This window comes from Lissotriton vulgaris, chromosome 7 (assembly GCF_964263255.1).
Source record: "Lissotriton vulgaris chromosome 7, aLisVul1.2, whole genome shotgun sequence".
NCBI classification, from domain to species: Eukaryota; Metazoa; Chordata; class Amphibia; order Caudata; family Salamandridae; genus Lissotriton; species Lissotriton vulgaris.
In genome coordinates, this window is record NC_141695.1 from 738,046,042 (window position 1) to 738,050,879 (window position 4,838).

Sequence of the window (4,838 nt, forward strand, 5' to 3'; positions counted from 1 at the left end):
CTGCGGAGTCCCGCAGGGCTCCTCCTTAAGCCCTGCGCTTTTCAACATCTATATGAGACCACTAGCTGAGGTTGTTCATCCGTTTGGCATTAAAATCATCTCATATGCGGACGACACCCAGCTAATGGTTTCTCTGGCGCAGGAGGATGGCCAATCTGCCCCATCGGGACTATTGAATTGCCAGGGGGAAGTTAAGGGATGGATGACATCATCCTCCCTTAAACTTAACGGGGATAAAACTGAGCTGATGCTCCTGGGACCCACTTCTCCAGAATATTTTAACTCTCTCTGGCCCCCCTGCCTAGGCAGCCCCCCAAGGACACCATAAAGAGCTTTGGAGTCTGGTTGGATAAGGCTCTTTCCTTCAAGATTCAGGCCACTAAATTATCCGCAACCTGTTTTGGCCTTCTACGGATGTTGAGGAAAGTTCTTCTTCTCCTGCCTATGGAGGCCAAACAGGTAGCCGTCCAGGGCCTTATTCAATCCCGGCTGGACTGCAAAAATGCTCTATATCTCGGCGCTCCAGACTACACATTACGAAAACTGCAGATTGTGCAGAACTGCAGCGCTCGAATCTGCTCCAGCTGCCTTGCAGACAATCAGCTAAACGAGGGCTGATCAAGCTACACTGGCTACCTGTATGACAGTGAATCATCTTCAAGGCGATGTGCATTTCTCACCAGTCCTTTTGGGGCAAAGGTCCAGCAATTGGCCGCCAACTTATAACCCAGTACCACCCCACCAGAAATCTTAGATCTAGCCAGTCCTTTCTGGCCGTAGTGCCCAGAATTAAGAGAGTAAGAGCTGGTGGTAGGATGTTCTCCCTTAATGCTGCCAAACATTGGAATTCCCTTCCCTTAAGCTCAGATCCCCAATCTCCTTTTGTTCCGGAAACAGTTAAAAACTCTTCTGTTCCATGTCCACCATTAATTTTCTTTCCTAGTTAACCCTCTTTTGGTCATGTAAACATACCTCCTATCAGCGCTTGGACGCCCTTGGGCAACAACCGCGCTTTACAAATACCCATTTCATTTCATTTCACAAGTGCGGAGTCCCTTTGTAAATCCAGCTCCTTGATTTTAACAAACCTCCCTGTAGATCTATGTTGTAACAGTTTATAGTATGTGCTTGTAAAGGAATGCTGCAATGGAGAAGACTTTCTTATCGCTCTTAATGTTAACTCCGCGTAGTAACATGCTGATTGTCTAAAGGGGCCAACTTTGAGATCTAACAAGCTGTTAAGCTTCCTGCTTTAAAAAATATACCAATGCTTGAACCTTTTGTCTCCTTCTAACGTATTAACTGCACTTTAGTGGTGTTAAAAAGCTATATAGACTTAATCAAATTCTTTTTTCCCTGTTCAACACCCTTTAACAATTCTATGGTTGACTTGTGGTTTGATTTTGTAATTCATAAAATTGAGGACTTCGAACCAGCAATTGTATTTCTATATTTTGGAACTTTCAAATATACTGTGTATTTTAAATGTAACGGTTGTGTTTTTATTGTTATTGTCTATATTGGCTAAGCACCATCAGGTTTCATTTGTTTGTTTGTGAAGCAGATTAGGTTTTACCACTCCCAGAGGTGTAGGATGATGATGCCTTCAAAGAGCTACAGATGGGTAAGTTGGGGGAAGCTGAACATGGGGAGGTCACCCCATGGTTATTTTCGGGAAGTGGAGCAGTCAGACAACTGTTTGGGGGTTTGGGCTGTTTTTGGCCAACACTGTAGTCCAAGGGATATATAAACAAACATTTTGTTGGCCAGCCTCCATTTTGTCAGGTGACACAGTGGCTGGCAGCTCCAGCAGTGTTTCCCTCTATCAGTTTGTTAGGATCAAGTTAGCATTTTTTAGGAGCTCCTTACACCATTGGTTAACGTTTGTTGCATAGTTTTAAGCAAAAATATTTCATAGTCCCTATGTAAGCTCTCCACTTACCCTTTGGCACCATGGCAGCACCTGAAGTCTCACAGGAAGAGCTGGTGGCATAGTTTTAAGCAAGAATATTTTATAGTCCCTATGTAAGCTCTCCACTTACCATTTGGCACCAAGGCAGCACCTGAAGTCTCACAGGAAGAGCTGGTAGCCCACGCAATGAAGATGCTATTGGTGGCAAGGGGTATGGTTCTACTGGTGGAGGGGGCATCGCAGCCCAGCAGTTGCCCCATGATGAATGCAGCAGGAGGGGTTGCGGCTGTGTTTTTGACCTGTTTGCAGCCGCGCTGGACTGAAACCAACCAAGTTGTCAGGTGAACAGAAGGAGCGGCACCAGGAAGGGAGGGTGTGTGTCCACAGTGATAACCTGAGCACATAGAGTGCCCCTCAATATGGGCAGTTTGAGGAGTTCGGTGAGGAGGGGACAGAAGCCAAAGCTAATGTCTGACTGCAAGGACTCCTGTCAGTCAGAGGAGTCTTGGCATTGTGGGAAAAAAGGTGGTCCGAAGCGAACATGCGCGTCTGCTCACAGAGGGGGCGGTGGAGCATAGAAGCTGCCGGCAGAGGCCGTGTTCACCTGATATAGCGCTTGCAGAGCACTGAAGACGTGGGATGGGCAGGGAGGGGGAATGAGCAGGGAGATTTGGTTGAAGGGATCCAGGACTTGTTCGGCACAGAGGGTGCCATTGATTTTCAAGAATTTTTTAGGGAACTAATATTGGAACAGCAAGAGGAGGCTGAGGAGCAGGTGCATGGTGATGTCATGCGGCAGGCTGGTAGAAGAAACACGATTCAATGGGGCCAACTCACCTGGTTGGATAGGGCCTTGTTAGGGGTACAGAAGCACTGGCAGGAGGGAGAGAGAAGGGTGGTCTGTGATAGCAACAGTTTTGTCAGGTAGGAGTGAGCATGGGATTTCAAGGATCAGTAAGGAGAAAGATAGCCTTAAAAAGGGGGTGGATGTAGCAACGTCAGCAGCCCAGCTAGAATGGAGTAAAGATGAGGATGAGGGGACAGTAGTTGAAGTAAGAGAGGAAGGTAGTCCCTGTGATGACCACTCCCTTGGGACCTGGTTGGGGAAGCTTCCCACTAAGGTGTACAGCAAGGGAATTCCAGCTTACAGTAGGTGCACCAGCAAGAAAGGGCCAGAAAGAGGGTCTGCACTCCCATGCCTTAGTTCCAGCACCAAGGTTAGAGGGCGAGTTAGCGGCTAGCACCATTCATGGGTTAGGTTGTAGGAAGCAGCAGATGTATCATTTAATTAGCACTCCAGGCCTCACCTTTTCATTTTTGCAGGTCGACGACGAAGTTGGGTGGAGGGGCCTGGCACAGGAGAGCTTAGTGCAGATCAGTGACCCAAAGGGGAAGAGAAGACACAGCCTCTGGCGGCAATATGGACATCTACTATGGACTACGACACCCCTGCTTCTAGAAGGTTTTGCGTGTCCTCGGCAGTGCAATGCCTGGAAGGGTCGGGGACATCCTCCAGCACAAGAGCACACAGGACACCGCATCCTGCATCAAGGGAGCAGTGGGGAGGACAAGGTATGTCCCCCTCAGGTAAGTCATTGGTATATCCTCTGAGGTAATTTAATTAATGCTTACAGAGTCTGGTGAGTCAGGATGCCTAGGAGATGGGTGGTGTATATGCTGGTGGCAAACTGTGCTAGACGATGATGTTGAGAGTTTAGAGCAGAGGTCTTCAAACTTTTGTAGGTTGAGCCCTCCCAGCTGAATTTCTTGAAATGTCGGGCCCCCCTCCACCTGACAGAAATTTCTGGAATCTGGTACACTCACAATTAACCGCCACCCGCATATCTCGGTACCTGTGCCGGCCCCGGCGGGTGGAGATGGCCAGCCTGCTCAGCCTCACCGAGAGGCAGATCAAGATCTGGTTCCAGAACCGGCGGATGAAATACAAAAAGGACCAGAAGGGCAAGGGGATGATGACGTCATCGGGGGCCAGTCCCCCAGCAGGAGCCCACTGCCCCAGTCGATGGGCGGGGGTACCTGAACTCCATGCACTCCCTGGTGAACAGCGTGCCCTATGAACCCCAGTCGCCCCCGTCCTTCACCAAGTCGCACCAGAACGCCTATAACCTGCACACGTCATATCCGCCTCCCCTCAACAACTGCCCGCCTCCCCAGAAGAGGTACTCGGGGACGGCAGCTGTCACGCCGGAGTACGAGGCCCACTCACTGCAGGGCAACAATGGCTATGGAAATCCGCATTTACAGGGAAGCCCCGTCTACGTGGGCAACAGCTATGTGGAAAGCATGACTAACTCGGGGCCCTCCATTTTTGGTTTAACCCATCTCTCCCACCCTTCTTCGGCCAGCATGGACTATGGTGGCCCTGGGTCCATGGCCTCCAGCCACCACCATGGACAGTGCGACCCTCACCCTCCCCCTCACCCCACATACACAGACCTGTCCTCTCACCAGCCTTCTCAGGGAAGAATGCAAGAGGCCCCCAAACTGACTCACCTGTGAAGGACTGTACCAAGACTCTCTTTATGTACTTATCGTCCAACAACTCAGTTTTATTCAGTTTTTTAAAAATTCTTTGTCAATGCATTTTAAATCGTTTTTTGTGACATAGCAATTTATGTTGCTTAAATTGCTCTTTTATTCGTGCCCCCTATGTTTTTTGAACTGTAGCCATGTGACTGTATTTGTCACCAGTTTTCATATTTTACCTTTCAGGATTATTTTTATGATAACAGGGTATGTGTGCAGCTTGTTTAAAAAGGACCTCCAACGTAAAGCTGTTCGCACAAACAGGGAAGCAATTTATTAATTTTATTGCACTTCTTTTTAAATTGCAAACAAAGACTCAAATGGGCGTTGGAACAGGGTATCCCAGGACATCGGTTGTGTGACTTCCTGCAAAGTTTGT

At 48.6% G+C, this 4,838-nt stretch overlaps 1 pseudogene; it reads left to right on the forward strand.

Moving 5' to 3' along the window:
• Positions 1-3,684: 3,684 nt before the first annotated feature.
• LOC147702349 (homeobox protein Hox-A3 pseudogene) lies at positions 3,685-4,432 on the forward strand (annotated as a pseudogene).
• The last annotated feature ends 406 nt before the right edge of the window (positions 4,433-4,838 follow it).